General features: G+C 54.5%; 1 protein-coding gene across 4 annotated transcripts in view; it reads left to right on the forward strand.

Annotated features, from left to right (window-relative positions):
- Positions 1 to 848: 848 nt before the first annotated feature.
- Positions 849 to 18,013, forward strand: part of Synpo (synaptopodin) — a 56,235-nt gene continuing 39,070 nt past the window's right edge. Inside the window, exons 1-3 of one of the 4 annotated variants that reach the window (XM_005324155.5) lie at positions 1,532 to 1,708; positions 2,274 to 2,385; positions 3,039 to 3,208. The gene's annotated coding sequence lies outside the window, so the exon portion shown is untranslated. Of the gene's footprint in view, positions 951 to 1,531; positions 1,713 to 2,273; positions 2,386 to 3,038; positions 3,209 to 18,013 lie in introns of those variants that run through there. The other 3 variants (XM_078047854.1, XM_078047845.1, XM_078047852.1) reach the window with 3 other exon arrangements.

An 18,013-nucleotide genomic window follows, 5' to 3' on the forward strand; every position in this document is an offset into this window, starting at 1 on the left:
GCCCTGATCTAGAAAGACCTCTGTGTTTACTAACAGATTCCACATCCAAGCGGCAAAGGGCGTGGACTTTCCTCAACAGTGAGTTGGTGACGGAGGTGGGAGGGATGGGCAGGTGACAGTGCAGGGTGTCCTGGAGGCCTGAGGGCCAGGCTGATGTGGGTAGAGGGTCTGGGTGGGGAAGAGAGGGTCCAAGTTCACAGGGGTCTTGAAGGCTCCCCTGGGCCCATGAGTTGTCCTGGGGCAACCAGAGCTGCTGTCGGTTCACTGTTGGGGTGTCAAGATGGAAAGGCTTCTTCAGGAAGCTGGCTCTGGGGGCTGGTGCAGGGCCACCCATGGGCAAGGAGGCCCGTCGGGGCCTGTTGGAACCCAGACAGAATTAGTGCTAGGATCCATCTATCACGAGATCCCAGACAGGGAAATCACCACGTACCGGGCCAAGCCCTTCACCCATCCTTGTGTCATGTGATTGTTGCTGGCGAAATGGGTTCTCTCTGCTTCATCCATGAGAAAAACCACGTCCTCAGAGAAGGGACCACTCACAGCTCGATGGCTGCCCAAGAGGCCAAAAAGCCAGGTGTCCAGCTCCTGTGCCAGTGGCCCCTTTCCATGAAGGGCTTGGGGGCGCTCTGCCTGGCAGGGCTATGACTCGTAGAGAGGCTCAGAGAGGTGCTGTGCAGTTCTAGGCCCAAGGCTGGGGACAAACAATAAGTGAGCCACAAGAAGGTCATGTGCACCGGCTCCAGACTCGGGACCTGGCTGGCGGCCCAGCCTGTCGCTCACCACCCCTGTGGCCTGAGGAGCTCTGCAGCGCTCTGAGCCTCAGTTGCCCCTGATGGGAGTGACTGCGGTGCCCACGGCAAAGTGTGAGTGGAGGATCCCTGAGCAGCCACCCTTGAAGATGGAGGTGACATCCACACTGTGAGCGTGGGGAGCTGCGGGCTCATCTCAAGGTAACTCGCAGCCTCAATGCCGGGCACAGACTTAGGCACAGCAAAAACTCAGTCCCTATCGGCATCCTCTAGGATTTGTGTTTTTAATGAACACTTTCTAAGTGCCGCGCTACCCGCTTAGGAAGTGCACACTGGACAGTAAAATGAGACTGAATGCGCGTGAACAGGAGGAGGGAGCTAGGGCCACCTCTGGAGGATGGCTAGACATGGTGGGGGGACTCTGTGCAGACCAGGCGGAAGCGGTCCCAGCTGGAGAGAATTGGAGATCTGCTTAGCAAGAAAGCCAGGCCCCAGGCATAGGCCTGAAGATCCGGGTTCAGTTTTCTGCCTGCTGTCGTCTTGCTGCGTGACTTTGAAGGTCCATTCTCCTCTGGGCGTCTGTTTTCCTTCCCGGAGGACAGATGGAGGGCACCAGAGGACCAGGAGTGGAGCTGTCAGGGAAGGAGGCTCTTGCACCTGAGGCCTCTCGGCCTGTTGGGATCTGCAGGCCTGAAGGGGATTTCCTGGGGCCGGCCCAGTTCCCAGCCCTGCTGACGTCGTCTTTGGATGGGTGCCCGGAGTTGGGGGGTGCCCAGAGCAGTACACCAGTGGGAAAGGCAGGCGGGCACGCTCCCAGCCCACACGCTGGTCTTCCTTCCAAGGCCCTGGGGTCTCCCCACCTTTACCCCCGAGGTGAGGAAGTGGGGGATGCCTCCTGTCGAAAGAAGAAGCACTGCCCCTTGGCCCAAGATCCTGATTTGTTGGCTGTGTGACCTCAGGCAAGTCCCTGCCCCTTTCTGCGCCTTGGCCCCCCGGTTTCTGTAATGAGGAACACAGATTTCCAGGCTCTCTTGGAACTTTGACGCTCTGGGATGGGATGGGGGTCTGGGGTCCTGGAAAAAGAAATTGGGAGAGGGGGGCTGAATCCAGGGACTTCTTTCCCACATGGAGCAGAAGGTGTAGGAGCTTGGTGGGGGAGTGCTATGGGGGAAACGGAGCCCCAGGGCTTCCAGGTGGCTCCGAGCGGGGGCAAGCCGAGCCCGAGGTTTGGAAGCATATTTATTTTTAAGTGTCCCGTGTCACTGGAGGCTTTTTCTTTGGGTTTGAAATGCTCCAGAAGTCAGCGCCCTGCATGTGTGTTTGCTGAGCAGAATATGGGCTGTATTTATTCATCCTTTAGCCCGAGCCCTTAAAAATATAGACGGCTAATGTCTTCAGTATGTATGAAATATCCCATATGTTCGGAAACAAAAGGGGCTCTGTTATTAAAGTTTCATTTCCACACGCCCCCTCCCCTCCCTCCCGCCCGCCCCCTGACACCCTGCCCTCCTCCCATCCCTTCAGCCTGCTGGAGACAGAGCGGGAGTGAGGAGGCTGGCGGGCAGCAGCGGGGCAGCCGTGGACGCAGGCTGGGCACAGCCGGTCCCCATTGAGTGGGTGCGGAGTCTGGCTCCAGGTGAGGGGTGACTGCAGGAAGGGATGGCACAGTCTTCCAGGGGAGAGGGGCTGAGGGTCCCTGGGATGGCCAGTGGGGAGTGAGGGCTGAAGTGGCCCTTCTCGAGGGCTCCAGTGGGGCTGGGGCCCTGGCAGGGCTCCGCTGTCTGGGACGGAAATGCCCGCTCTGCCGCTAACTGAAACCACATGTGTCTCCCAGGCAGCGGGACAAGGACGCCGCCAGGCCTGGGGCTGGGGACTGGGGGGAGCGAGAGGCAGGATGGCCCCATGTGTGCCCCGGAGTGGGTGAGGGGCTGTGCCGGCGGCTTGGGGTCGTTGCCTTTGTACCACGAGAGTGTGTCCAGGAGTGTCGGGGATGTCTGTCGTGTGTGCATGTGTGCATGTGTGCATGTGTGTGTGCGTGTGTGTGTACACATGCACATGTCTACGTACATGAGCCCATTTGCAGGTTGGAGGAGTGTCCCCACTCACTGGGCCAGTGTGGCCTCCCTCTTGGCCTCCTGTGGCACAAGTGCTGGGCAGACTCCTACCTGTCACCTAGAACTTGGGAGTCTGCTGGCTGCCTGGGGGAGGCGGCGACAGTCCAGCTGAGTGGGTGGGACCCCGGTGTGGGCTGCCTCCCACCCACGATCCCCTCTGTCCCCTTCCTTCCAGCCCAGTCCGTCTCCTCGCACCTGCATGGTCTCTGCCCACCTCCCAGAGGGAGACGCCGAGAAGCAGAGCGAGGGGGTGAGGTCGATCCCATCTTCCACATCTGCTTTCCTGGTTTGCAGCGTAGTCCTCTGCCTTCCAGGAGTCTGGCGTCGTCACTGTAGCCCTGGAAGGTGAGGAAACCAAGCCCGAGCAAGGGACAACTTGCCCACCGCTGTCAGGGAGACCGTGGCGGGGAGTGGGGGTGTCCAGACCCATCCTGAGGGATTCCTGGGAGTCGGGGAAAGTTGGGGGGCCTGTGCTCAGGTTCCCTGGCAAATGGACTCATTCCTGAGGGGCCCAGGTGACCCTGGAGAATCACTCCCTAAAGAATGAGCCTTGCTGGGAGCTGGTTCTGTTGGTGGCCTTGCCAGTGACTTGCTGTGGATGTTGGACAGGTCCCTTCCCATCCCGGCCCCCTTTCCCCTCGCTGTTGGCAGGGTTGGGCCAGGGTGGTGTTTCCGAAGCCCGGTCGGCACACCTCTGGCAGCTCGTCTGCGGCGCCCTGTGGACTGTGAGTTTTCGTTTTAACAAGGAATGTGTGCTACTTTACCCACATTGAGGGCAAATATAGAAGTAGCATAAAGTCCAACCAGTGAGTAGATTTAAATTGCTCAGACGAATGAAGCCTAGAGACCAGTAGAAAGTCCTCTGGGTCCTGTCCATTGTGGCCTTGGGCTCTCTTCATGCTTTCGCCATTTCAAACGTTTTTTTAAGGGTGTGGCTGCTGGGTGTGTTGGTGCACATTTGTAATCCCAGTCACTAGGGAGGCTGAGTCAGGAGGATCACAAGTTCAAGACCAGCCTGGGTAACTTAGCAAGACCATGTCCAAAAAAATCAAAAGGGCTGGAGATACAGCTCCGTGGTAGAGTACCCCCGGGTTCAATCCCCAATACCCTCTCCTCCCTGCAAGAAAAGTGTTGGTTCTGGCTGTCTAGGGCCAGGGGGTATGATCTGCTGTGTAGACTGTCTCTTGGCCCCCACAAATTAGCAGCCCAGTAACTCTGTGATTACAGAGTAGAGAGCCCAGTTACCACCTTGGGAGTGTGTGGCATATGCTGTGTGGGAAGGGGCAGGGGTGGTCCGAGCAGAGCTGGGGGGTCAGATGTACAAGGTTAAAGGCAGGAGCTTGGGAAAGAGAGTGTCCTCTGAGTAAAATGTTCAAGTGCTTTGTCCAGCCTCAGCCGTGGTTTGAATTGTAGGGGTGGTGGGTAGCTGGGAGGCCACCCTGGCTCTCGCCTTTCCTGCCATTCAGCCTGGGCTTCGGGCCACCTGGCTGCAATCTATCTGCCCATCCAGGACTGGCCCAGGTGGGGTTCACTGGAGGGGTCAGGGGCTATTGGACGCCCCCCCCCACCCTTGGCAGAGGGAAAAATCACTTCTCCAGGCTGAACTTGTCGGAGCTGCCACCTTGAGGACACAGCCCTCTCCCTCCTGCGTGGTTCGTGGTGGCTGTTATTATTTCTTGATGGTTGCTTGCGTGTGGATCTTCCCTGGTGATGTTTCATTACCAGCTCCTTAGAGGAGCCCTGTTCTGCTCTGGGGCTGAAGGGGCAACTTGTAGAACTGTTCTTTCTTGTCTCATCCTGTAACAGGCAGGGATGTGAAAGTTCAAAGACATGAATAGCACTCTTGGCCGGGGGTGAATTCATGACCCCTTTTTGGGAGGTAGCAGGTTCCAAGTAACGAGACCAGGGATCAGGGATAGGTTCATTTTAACTTTGCTGCGAACATGCTGTGTGATCCTGGGCAAGCTCCTTACCCTCTCTGGCCCTTCTTTTCTCTGACCTCAGGCGTCATTGTCCTTGATCAGGCTGAAGTGATTCTCTAGCTCTGCCTTGAGGATTCTTGTTCCTCCAGATGGGTACTTTCTCTGGTTGGAAAAAAAACCTGTGTTTGGGGGTTGGGCTCCCTGAAGCATGGAAATTGCCCACACTCCTTAGGCCTATGTTCCCGGAGGGGCCGTGCCAGCTATTTTAAACCTTGAGGAAGCAGCTGGCCAGGGTCAGGGGCACAGTCCCTGCCTATGGAACTTAACAATCGAACTGGCCTTCGGTGTCCTTGTGAGTCCTGCTGAACCACCAACAGCTACACCCAAGGCCAAGGGCAAACGGAGATGGGCTTGATGCTGCCCTGGGCGGCTTGGTCATCATTATAGAGGTCTGCCTGGCCAGGGAGTGGGAACATGGGAGCTGAAATGGCGGCTCCTCCCCAAGGAAACACCATGTAGAAGATGGAGCCGTTCACGCTACCATGAAGTAAGGGAGTCGGCCGCAGCGGGCTGCTGCGCAAGGGGTTCAGAGGGAGCGGCGGTCGGAGTCCCCCAGGGTGACCCACCCACAGTGACACTGGACGCCCACTTCCTTAGATTTCATCTTGATTCTGCTTTCCTGGGTTTGGTAGAGGCCGTGTGGACTGGTTGACAAGGGAGTGTCCCTATAAAGTCCCACTGCTCCTACTGGTGACAGTTTCAACCTCAGGCAAAGGAAGACGGAAGTTTGCTGTCATGTGAGGAAGAAATAAAAAAGCAGAACGGAGTCCAGTGAACGGGCTCTGCACTCGGGCACAGCTGTGGGGCTTGCCAGGCTCTGCGTGTCCCCGAGCTCTCCTTTCCCGACCTGTGAAATGGGTCGTCAGGAAGGGTCACGAGGGCACAGTAGAGAAGCCCTGGCACACGCTGTGGCTGGCCCCGGGTAAGCAGAAGCCCGAGGTATCATCAGTCCCACCATTAGCTCCGCCAGCTTCAGGAGGGAGGTGAGCATCACCCACAGAGGCACAGGGAGACGCCAGCCCTGGGCAGGATGAGGGAAGAGTGCCAGCTCCTTCCCAGGCCGGTCCAGTCCCAGCCCTGCCCCTGCTGGCTGGTGACTTCCAGCAGGTTACTGAGCGCCCGAGTCTCGGTTTCCTCATCTGGAGAGCTGAGCAGGGGCTGCACCCACCCCACAGCGGCTAAGGAGGCGAAATGAGCCCACCGAAAGCTTTGGGCACACCGTTAGGTGCTCCGCAAACACTAGCTGAACGGGGACCTGGAGGAGTTGGCTCCTCAAACTGATCCCCTGCATAGTCCCCTGTCGGCTCAGCCCTTGTCAGCAGTGAGGCCAGGCGCCCAGAGACTCTGGGACCCCCAGTGGGGCCCTTTGGGGTCTTGAATCTTGCCATAAAGAATGCCTCCTGCAATGTTCTGCCTCGAGCCTCCTGCGGTGGCAGGTGGTCACAGGGAGCTCCTCACTGTCACTGAGAGCGGGCAGAGGGGACAGGGCTGACCTGAAGGGTATGAAGAGAAGGAGGAAGCTAGGGAAACTGAGTCTCAGCGGGGACCAGAGAAGGGAGGTGAGAAGACCTTGCGGAGAGGGCGGAAGGGCCGGGAGCTCCCTGGCGGCTGCTCCCTCCTGCTCCCTGGAAGCTGCAATGGGTTAAAGGGGAACCGGAAAGAAAAGGAGGAAAGCAAACAGAAAGGCTGGAGCTCGCTCACTGGGGTGCTTGGCCCAGCCCAGCCACCACCAGGGCCACTCCCCACCACTGAGTGTGTGTACACACAGTCACACACACCAACAGATGTGCCCATCACACAGACACACACACAGAGACACCCAAAGACACAAACATACAGCTACACCCAGGCGTACAGATGTACCAACATCACAGACACACAGATCCACACACATATTTACAGAGATACACACAGATTCAGACACACACACACCACACACGTGCACAATCATAGACACGCAGGACGACAGTTACACAGGTGCACATACAGACGCATGTATGGTCGAGGCATAGAGGTACGTGTGGACCGAACATGCGCACGTGGACACACGGATGCAGACACAGCCACTCAGAGACATGCACATGCACATGCAGATACACATAGAAACAGACATGCACAGGTAAAACACAATGCACACGTGCACATGCAGACCCACGTGCAGACACTCACACACATGCACAGACACACAGTGAAGAGGCTCCATGCTGGAGGGCCGCTGCCAGGCTGAGGGTTTCTGAAGCTCCTTCCTGCTCAATCTCCTCCTGCCCTTCGTGCCAACAATTGGTACCAGGTCAATCCCTTCACTGCAGTAAGGAGAACACCCACCGTGTAGTGAGCCCCTACCCTGTGCCAGACTCTAACTCCTCTCTGATATGGACTAATTTAATCCTCATGATCCCCATGAGGTGAGCACTGAGATTAGCCTTAACTGAGGCTCAGAGAGGGAAATCAACTTTCCTAGGGTTACACAGTTTGTTTAGCAGCTACTCCAAAACATGGCACCAGAAACACATGTGCACACATAGACGCAGTGCACACATGTGCGTGTAGACCCACACGCAGACTGGTGTACAGACTGATGACCGTTCCACTCTCTGGGGCACCAGGCTCTTGCTCGGGAACAGCTGTTCACCTCTGCCATGGCTCCCTGTGAAGAAGCAATAGAATCTGACCTTTCTCAGGCCCAGGGTGGGGAGTGACCTGCCCTTGGTCACAGAGCATGGACAGATGGGGACAGGACGTCTTGGTGTGTGCCAAGCTGAGGCTTCAGTGAAGAGGAGTGGGGGAGGCGGAGGGAGGAACTCTCAGGCCTGCAGCTCGGCCCGCGCCCCACGCCTCCTCCTGCAGCCTCTGCCCCAGGCTGCTCTCCTCTACCTGCCCCAGCCCGGGGGCTGCACCTGGCCCCTGGACCTGACCCGTCCAGTATCTTGTTTTCTCGGCTGGACATTGCCCAACTGAGCTTCCTTAATAGTAAGTCGGGAACAGTTGACCCAACACATTTCTCTCCTATTATTTTGTTTTGGCCTGGTGGGTGGTGGGGGGGGAGCTCTTCTTTTGATAAGCTTGAGTCTCGTCTTCATCCCTTACTGAGAGACTTTGCCTACAGGGAGTCAAATTAACTAAAATATTTGTCAAGTCCTCCATTGGGCTAAAAATGCCAACTGCACAGATATGGAATGTGGAAGATATGGCATAAGAATACCAATTGTACGGTGAGGTCTTTGTGGACCATAGTAAGATCTAGCAAGGATGGAATTATTGAAAGAAGAAGAAGAAACAAACAAGAAAACAAACACTAGTGTGATGTTAGGTGTATTAATAAAGGTAGAAGTCTCAGAAGAAGGGAGGTCATGGTCTAGCCATACCCTGTGCAGGCTTGGTTTTCCTGGAATGTTGTATTCCGTCCGTTCACTTCTGAGAAACTGACAAAGGGGGCTGATTGCAGGGAGCAGGAAGAGCATGTGAAGGGCTCTGAAAATTCTTTAAGGTATGGAATTGGCAAGGGTACTGAGGTTTAGCTGGAGGGAGGAGGGAGGAAAAAGAAAAGAGGGGTGAGTTGTTGTGGACATCCTCTGAGGATGGGATTGTCAGTGGTGGGAATGGGGAGCCTCCAGGAGGAAGATGTCACCTTTATAGAAAAGGGAATTTAGCAGCACAGTAGCACATGTCTGTAATCCCAGTGCCTTGGGAGGCTGAGGCAGGAGGATCTCAAGTTGAAAGTCAGATTCAGCAACTCGGTGAGACCCTGTCTCTAAATAAAATATGAAAAAGGGCTGGGGATGTGGCTCAGTGGGGAGGCACCCCTAGGTTCAATCCCCAGTACGAATAAAAGGGGGGGATTCTACAGATGGAATGCCTGAGTCTGCTCTCCCTCACCCACAGGTGAACAAGCTGGGGTTGGGTGTCTGAGTGAAAGGGGTCCAACTGTCACGGCTTTGCTCCTGACCTGTCCCAACATTTCACCACCTTGAGTCCGTGACTCCCGACTCCTGGCTCTCTCCATGCTCCATGCTGAGGACGCCTGCCCCCTGGGGAGACCTGGCCAGGCCCTGCCACCTCCAGTCTGCGTGTGCCGCACGGCCTCTGCTCACATGCCCATTCCACTGTCCCCCTGCCCCAGGACCAGGACAGGGTCTTAGGCAGGGGAGATCCCCAGACTCCCAAAGTCGGGGAGCCCTTGGTGAGCACCTTGTCTACCTCCTCACTTTATGGAAGAGCAAACTGCGGCGACTGAGGGAGCTGTCTTGAAGTCGGAGGGCTCCCAGGAGGTGGCAGAGCAGGTCTGCAGCCCTGGCTCCCGGCTCCCAGCCTGGCAGGGTACCGGGGGACAGAAAATCTGACTCCCCCATCCGAGAAGGCGTCCAGGAAGAATCTGCCCCTCTCTTTCCCACACCCCAGGACGTTTCTTGTTTGCAATCTGTTCTCATGCACTTATTGAGCACCTACTAGATACCAGGCCAGCAGTGGAGTAGGTCTAGGGACCCGGTGGCTGCCGGACCAGAGGAGGAAGTGACACTGTCCTCCTGCCCTGCCGCCTTGGGAGTACTTTTCATTTTCTAAGGTTACCTGGCAGGGGTAGCAGCCTCCTAGCTCGTCTCCCCTGCCCTCCTCCCAGCACTCTGCAGTGCAGGACGGGCCCCGCCCTGGGCCCCCAGCTCTCAGAGCACTCCCTGCCTGCAGTCCATGTTCCAAAACGACTTGCCCAATGCATGGATGGCTGAGGAAACCTCCACGGTCCACCCACAGGGCATGGAATAACAGTCTTCCCCAGCCCGACCCTGGGCCTCGAGTGGTGTCTGGCTTTTCCTGCATCTGCTCATTTCATTCCTGTAACAGGGCCTGGGTGCCGGCACAGTCCATGGCCCCATTTTACAGATGAGGAAATTGAGGCCAATGGTTAAGTGGCTGCTCACAGCCTTGTCACCTCCTACCTTGATCAAAGACACTCAAGTCCCTGCATCATGCCCTCCTGTCCCTTCTAGAGTGATTGAAGGCAGGAGCACAGCTGCCTTCCCTCTGTCCTCCCCAGCATCCTGTGGGATGCTGGCCCAGTGGGACCTGTAGGGGTTTATCCCGTTCAGATGGGCTGAATAAAATCTAGGGAAGGGAAAAGGGCACGAGGCAGGTAAGGGAGGATGAGTGGCAGATGCCAGGCAGGGGTGGATATCAGCAGGGGTGGAGGCCAGCAGGGGCAGAGGCCAGCAGGGGCGGAGGCCAGCCTTCCTGCCTAGCATGTCTGCTGGATGCCATCCTCAAAGACCATTGCCCAGTGCAAAGTCCCAGGTTCCTTGTTTGGACTTTGCCCAGGGAAAGCTGATGACGTCCTTCCCAGGCTCTGCTTGTTCCCCACTGGTGAAGGGAGCTCTGTATCTACTGGGACATGTGACAATCTAAGAAAATCACCTACCGGTACCATGTGGTCCTGGGTCCTAATCTTTTTTTTTTTTTTTTTTTTTTGGCACTGGGGATTGAACCCAGGGGTGCTTAACCACTGAGCCACATCCCCAGCCTTTTTTTGCAATTTATTTAGAGACGCTGGTCTCTCTGAGTTGCTTAACGCCTTGCTAAGTTGCTGAAGCTGGCTTTGAACTTGTGATCCTTCTGCCTCAGCCTCCCGAGCCACTGGGATTACAGGTGTGTGCTATTGGCCCTGGTCCTAGTCTTTCTCCATGCCCAGCACAGTTGAACCTGCGCCACAGCTGTGAGAAGTAGGTACTGTTATCATCTAACTCTTACAAATGAGAAATTGGAGAGGCAGGGGTCATATGACCCATCCAAAGTCTCTCAGCTGGTAAATGGCAGAATGCAGAATGTGATTTGAAGCCCAGGGGTGTGGCATCAGACAGCATACACCCCTGGGCTCTGTACCAGTGGTAGCCACCAAAATATAATATGACTGCATATGTAACTTTAGTTTCTAGCCGTCACACTAAAAGGTTTTATAAAAAGTCAGTGAAATCATTTTTTAATAATGCATTTATTTAAAAACCAAATAACATCATTTCAACAAGCAATAAACTTGTAAAAGTTATTCATGAGACATTTTAAACTGTCCTTTTTATACTAAGCCTTGGGAATATGGTGTGTATTTTTTATACACACATCTTGACTCCAACTGGCCACAGTTCAAGTGCTTATGTTACATGTGGCTATGGACAGCACAGTTCATACTGTATGGCCTTTCAGGGTCCTTACTGTGGAATACCCTGGGGCACAGGAAGAACCCAATAAATGTCATCCACTTGTATGATTATTTTTACCACTGGTTGTTGTTGGTCCAGGAAGACGCTGGGTAGAGGTGCCAAGCCCTTGGCATAAACTGTACACTGATGTCCCTAGTCTTAATCCTCCAGGCCAAGAGCTTGATGCCTCCTAGGCTCAGCCAACTTCATGAACCTTTGGCCTGTGGGTTGAGAAGACCCAGCTTGACTCTCTAAGAGGGGAAGAGAAGCTGATCGAGACCCCTCATATCCCTGCTGGCCAGCCGGGTACCACAATGAAGTGAGGCCTCCTGGGGGATCTGAGCCTGAGGCCCATCTGCTCTGGGCTGTGCTGGTGACCAGGTCCACAGCTGCAAGGGAGGGGACAGAGACCTCTCCTTCTCAGGTTCCTGCATGCCTGCAGCCAGCTAGGACTTTAACAGGGGAACAACAAACAAACAAACACCCACTTATCTTTAATGTTGTTTTTTTTTAATATTTTTTTGTTGTTGTAGTTGGACACAATGCCTTTATTTTATTTATTTTATGTGGTGCTGAGGATCAAACCTAGCACCTCGCACGTGCTAGACGAGCACTTTACTGCTGAGCCACAACCCCAGACCCTTAATGTTGATTTTTTTTTAATGGAAACCCCATGAATTAATAAATGGAGCAGGGATGTAGGGTCTGCACTGTCCCCTCCTGTCTGTGGTCCTAGGAGAGCCAAAGAGTGCTTGCAAAGAACCAGTGGCTCCCAAAGCCGTCTGCACACGAGGATCTGCCAGTGGCCAGATCCTCTTCCCAGAGGTTATGATTAAACTCCTCTAGGTGTGGCAGTGGTTTGGGAACATATCAAAGATCCCTGGGTGGTTTTAATGTGTGAGCAAGTTTGGGAACCTTGTACTATCCCTTGGGGCACATACTCAGGTAGTCCTCACCATAGGTGTGATACAGGTGTGGTATGGGTTCCCATTACCCATGAGGCTTAGCGAGGTCAAGGAACTGGCTCAAGTTCAGACCTCCAGGACACGAGCTTGCTTGGGATTCGCTGGCCAGGGTTTTAAGCAGTGCCGTGCTGATAAACACCACAGCGGGTGCTCTAGGGAAAACAAGGGCCTTGGTTTTCATCATCTGCCCGTTTCCATGGTGTAACTACTCCCACCATCGCCTATGCTAAGCCACCAAGTGACACCCCCTAGGTGCAGAGGTGGGAAAAGATTTTCTGAGGAGTCAGCATGGTAGCCTCAGTCCTATCAGGTGGGTGGGAGAAATGGTTAGGAATTCTCTGGATGTTTTATCCTAGAATCTTTTAGCTAATGAAATATTTGAGAACCCCAACATATACAACAGATGAAATATGGCATCAGCAAAAGTATCAGAAACTTCAATCATACTCTCATGCTCTGGTTCCAGTGGGGCTAACCCCCATTTGAGCCCATAGCACAGGGTGAGGGTGGCTGTAATAGCCTGAGAGTTGGGGGCCTTATGCTCCATGCCCACCCTTGACCCTCACTGGCCCCTTCATCTTGGGCAAGTCCCTCCCTATCTGGGCTCCATTTCCTCCCTCAGTCAGGAGGAGACCCCTGGGTGTGCTTTCCCAGGATGGCCTTGGACCTGCCATAACCCACCGGACCCCAGCCAGCCTCAGGCCTGTATTTATAGCCATGACTTCAGTTCCTCCAGTTCTGTTGAAGCTGGTTCCCTGGTCCAAGTATTTATAAACCCAGCGGGGCAGAAATAGATGTGACGTGCAGGGGACTTAGGTGATTTGTGAACAAGCTGGATTCCGTGAGTCCCTTTGGATGGGGCTCAAGTCCCCAGGTGCCAGGTTCCACAGGCAATCCTGAGCTGGAAGGGGGCTTCGAGATTCAAGCCCAGCCCTGTGATTGTACGGTGGGGGGTCACAGTGATCCAGGAATGGAGGGATGTGACCAGAGTCATAGAGGGTGTGGCAGAGCCATGCCAAAGTGACGTGTGTTCTTTGTGCAGCATGAAATGGGGAACCCCAAGGACTACTCCTTGTCCCAGGCACCTGTCAGGTTCCAGGTTGGTCATTTCCTTGCTCTGGACAGGGGCAAAGGTTCTCCATCCCTGAGTCTCTCTTCCCTCATCTGTTAATTGGGAATGGTAGTAGGTAATCCCAGAATGCTACTGTGAGGAATCAACAAGGTCACATTTGACACTGTGTGCCAGTACAGTGCCCAGCACACTGGCATGTTCAACAGGTGGCAGCTTTTGTTCTTATTGTGTCCTGAGTCACCCCCTCACCAAAGTAATTTTTGTGACAATGACAATCGCACCATCTCGTTGAGTACTTATTTAACTTTCCCAGTACGAAGTCATTCTTCAGGAGATGCCCTATCAATGTAATGAACTTGGAAGAGAATATTCTCAAGAAAAAAAAATGCTCATATATGAAACAATATGTTTATGGAGAGATTACAAAAACATCATATCCTAAATGGTCAGCATAGTCATCGCGCAATAGAAGGTTCTACAGTGGTGAGCAATTGTATAATCGACATATTAGCATAAAACTCACCTCCCCTGGGGCTGGGGTTGTGGCTCAGTGGTAGAGTGCTTCTCACACACACACACACACACACACACACACGAGAGGAACTGGGTTTGAGCCTCAGCACCACATAAAAATAAATAAATAAAATAAAGATATTAAAAAAAAAATACAACTCCCGGGGAATTTTCAGGGCTTACGTTTCTGAGTTTGCTACCTAATATTGATTTTATGTTTGTAACAGTTGCATATGAGAATTTAACATAATAGCGAACTTGAAATACACATGCCAAGCAAAGCCCAGAAAGACATCTGTCGAGGTTTCTCATGGTTTCCTCTACGGTGGTGATCCACAGCACCCCGCCTCCCCGCCCATCTTTTTTCCTGCTTAATTATTTTTCCATGCCATTTAGCACCATCTGATATGCTTTCTTATTTATTTATTATCTGTCCATCCCAACTAACATGTGAGCTTCCCGTGGGCAGGGTTTCTTTCTCTTTTGTTCACTGTGTACTGCCAGCGCTGAAAATAGCCACGGCATAGAGCAGGCGTTGGGTGAGTGTGTGCTGAGTGAACGAGGGGATAAATGAATGGCTGAGTCCCCCGTGCTGCCAAGAGGGCATCTGACATTCACAGAGATGAAACGACTCATCCAAAGTTGCTCAGCTCTCGTGAGGCTGAGCTGAGACCTGGCTGGCACGCGGGGCTCTCGAGCCCACCCAGAGGGCCAACCGGGAGTTCTTCTCGGCCCTTCGTGCCAGAGAGGGTTTTCTGCTGCTCCCTGGGGGAGCTCCCCCGGCTCCACACACTGCCCATCCAACACTGGCCCCTTCTGCTGCAGGACGTGGACAGGAATGGAGGGAAGAAGGGAGGAGGAGGAGGGGTCCCGGTGGGCTGTGCTGCCGAATGTAGAGGCTGAAGGCTGCTGAAACAGGGAGGGAAGAGGCCAGCGTCCTTCAGTTTATCCTGCAGGATGAGGAGCTGGGTTGGCAATGTGGGGTCACCACTCGTGCATCCCTCTGTGACTGCACTCATCCCTTGGAAGACAGGGCGTGGGGGCAGGTGCCGGGAGGAGTCAGGAGCAGCATCAACCCTGGCTGCCTCTGCTCCCGTCAGCCACGGGCTTTTCCAATTGGGGAGACAGAGGCCCAGTGACAGGAGGTGACACTTGCAGGAATGCATAGCAAAGAAGTGGCAGAGGCTGAGTTCCCTTGTGTTTGGCAGTGCTAGTGTGGGGACGGGCTTGGGATCTTACCTTGGGCACCAGGTAGAAGGAAGCCCCTCCCTCGCCTCCTGTCCTTCCCTTGGGAGAGGAACAGGAGGAGCGTCCTCTCAAATCGGATCCTTGAGGACAGCTCAAGTTCTCTTCCCAGTGGCAGGAGCAACTGGACAGGCCAGACACTGCCCCTCGCACACCCTCAGGCTAACGCTGCTGCTGGCAGTGGGGGGAAGGCAGAGGCGCCCTGAGGCATCTGAACCTGTTCTGAGCTACTTCAGTCCCTGGGGCGACCGTTTTGACCGAGGGATACAGAAACAGCTCTACCTTGGTTTCTCCACATTCCTTGTTTCACTTAATGGGTGCCTACAAGGTTCTGGAGAGAATCCTCCTTCCCCACCTTCCATCCTTCCATCTTCCCCTCCTTCTCTTCATTCATCCATCCTCTCATTTATTCATTGTGGCTGGGACAATGCAGGCTGGTAGATGAGTGATATCTGGAGCCAGACAATCAGGATCAGGATATGAGGCCGGACTTGGCCACGCTCTCTGGGTGAGCTTGGCAGGCCTGGAAGCTTGACTTCCTTATCTGTAGAATGGGGATAATAATAGCACCTTCCTTCCAGGCTCGTGATGAGGATCCGATGAGTTCACGCACACTCAGTGTCTGGAATAGCACCTGACATAGGACACGTTCATGGCCATCAGCTACGATCATCGTCATTGTTTTATCCGCCTGGCACTGTTCCAGGTGCTGAGGAGCTTGCCCCAACCTTCTCCTCTCCCAGGGATCCCTCTAGGCCAGCCCTTGCTTCAGCCTCCTGCTATCTGCTCTGGCCTCACTGCCTTCAGCCCCCACCCATGGGACACTCTTGCCCAGTCTCTTCATCATCTCTCTTCAGCCAGCAGGAGAGAGTCCAGGTCATCCAAGCCCGTCACGATCTGGTCCCCTTCTCTCTTAGCCCTAATTCTCTTCATCTTTTCAAACATGCTGCTGCCTCAGACTCTCTACACTGGATTTATCCCCAGTGGCCCTGCCTTCTTGTTTTCCCTGGGCCTTGATAGGTATTCTTCCTGAGGAAACCCTCCTTCATTCCCCTCAATCAAGAATCATGAAATCTGCCTTTAAATTCGCATTTCCCTTTGTTAACATGATTTTATTCTGTGAGCAGTGGGGAGTCACGGGATGCTCTTGAGCAGGTGAGCAACACATTCAGAGCTGCACTTTGGGAAAAGGGGTCAGACTGTAATAGTATAGAGACAAGGAAGAAAACTATAGGTGGAGGGAGGTCAGGTAGGGAGAATTCTGGCAGAAGGGCCTTGGAAGGAGTGAATTGGCTACTTCTCTCCTCTCAGCCTACTTTTGTCTTCCATGTGTGAAATCAGATGCTGTGATTTCCCTAGCATGACCCAGCGGGGCCACAAGAGAGATAAAACAAGGACTCCATGGCCGACCCCTGTCATGTACCTATTTGTGCCCTGCTGCTCAGAGCTCCTCATTCCCTTTAGCTTCCTCTGCAGCAATATCCATGCTCTTCCCGCCTGTGGGGCACCTGAGGGAGGCGGGACATGCTTTGTGCTCACTGCAGCCTGAGCACAGGCTCCAAGGAGCAGCTCCCCAAGTGCCCACGGAGCCCAGCGGGTGAGCACACAGCAGTGCTTTCTCCTGCCCTGCTAGGTGCTGCAATGAGCCTATGTTTTCTCTATTAATCCCTGCAACAACCCTGGGAAGTAGGCCTCATTTCAAACCCTGTTCTGCAGAGAAACTGTAGCTCAGAAAAATAAGGCACTGGCCCAGGATCAGGCAGCCACCGGATGGTGGAGTCGGAATTAGAACCTGTGTCTGACTCCAAGCCAGTGCCCTTCCCCCACTCCAAAAGAAGCCCTGGAAAGAATGTGAGGGTCTCAAGGCCACGATCCCTGGGCCCACCCATCCAGAAGCCAACAACAGAAGCCTCTAAGCATGTCCCGTCAGGCCTTCAGACCATGGGGCCTCTGATGCTCAGCTGTGCCTCTGGTGCTACAACCGGTGCCCCAGAGCCTGCCTTATATAACCTGGGCTCAGAGTTCCCTTCTGAGATGAGATCAGCAGCTCTGAGGGCTCTACCAGCCCTGGCTGCCAAAGCTCAGGAGTTTTAGAGCTTTAGGGTCAGATGAGGGGTATGCAAGGGGGTAGAAATGGAACCAGAGCTTGGAAGGACCCTCTCCACTTCTGCTGAGACCAGAGGTGGTCCTCTCTTGCCTACGGAGGGGACTGGCTCACACTGATGGGCCTGCCATCCAACTCAGCAGCCTTAGGGGCTGTGGGGACCCCTGGAGACAGAGTCCACAGCCAGAGAGCAGTAGGTGGAGCCCAGATCCCAGCAACCTTGACTCACACCCCGCTTTGCCCCTCACCCCTGTGTTTTCCTCCCCGTGCCTCAGTTTCCTCATCTGTGGACCGTGCTCATCCACCTGCCTCACAGGAGTGTATGGTCAGGGGCTGGCCTAGCACTTGGAAGTGGCAGTTACCATTATCACTGGGTCCTGGGCACCAAGGGTGGGTGTTCCAGGGCTCAGGCCTGTGCAGGGCCTGCCCACATCTTCCAGCGGGGTTGGGAGTCCTCCCTCCAGGGGAGGGAGGCTTGAATTGGAGTGCTCCTGCCAACCCCTCCCTCCTGGCTTGGCAGCCCAAAGACAACGCCAGCCAAAAATATTTGTGTGGGTGGCGGAAAGTTAACTTTTCCGCCTCTCTCTTCTTTCCTGGAAACCGTGGCCACTGTCAAATGCAGCAAAACAGAAGCAGGGATAGAGTGAGGCGAGGCCCCTGCAGGGAGTCGGAGAGCCCTGCCCCCTCCCGTCGCCCACTCCCTCTGCCTCCTGCCATCTGGCTCTGGTGGCGGTGGGGGTGGCTGACTCCAGAGCTTAGAATCATGGGATCCTGCAACGCCAGAGCATAGGGCCCCTCCAGCACCATCTGTCTCAACCCTAAATTGTGCCCTTGGGGAAACTGACTCCAGAGTGCAAGGCCATCTGCCCAGGATCACATAGCCATTTAGGTCTCTTCAGAATTCTCCTGGCCCTTCAAGAGATGCTAAGATCTTTGAAGCTCAAATGGTAGAAGTGTGGCAGCAGCTGGTGAGTGAGAATGCTCGAGGAGAGGACTGAGGGCCGGCTGCCATCTCCTCTGTGTCTCTGGCTCCAGCATTACTGTCAAGGTGTCACAGCCAGGTCCCAATCCCAGCCCTGTCCCTTAA

Source organism: Ictidomys tridecemlineatus, chromosome 1, assembly GCF_052094955.1.
Source record: "Ictidomys tridecemlineatus isolate mIctTri1 chromosome 1, mIctTri1.hap1, whole genome shotgun sequence".
NCBI lineage: Eukaryota > Metazoa > Chordata > Mammalia > Rodentia > Sciuridae > Ictidomys > Ictidomys tridecemlineatus.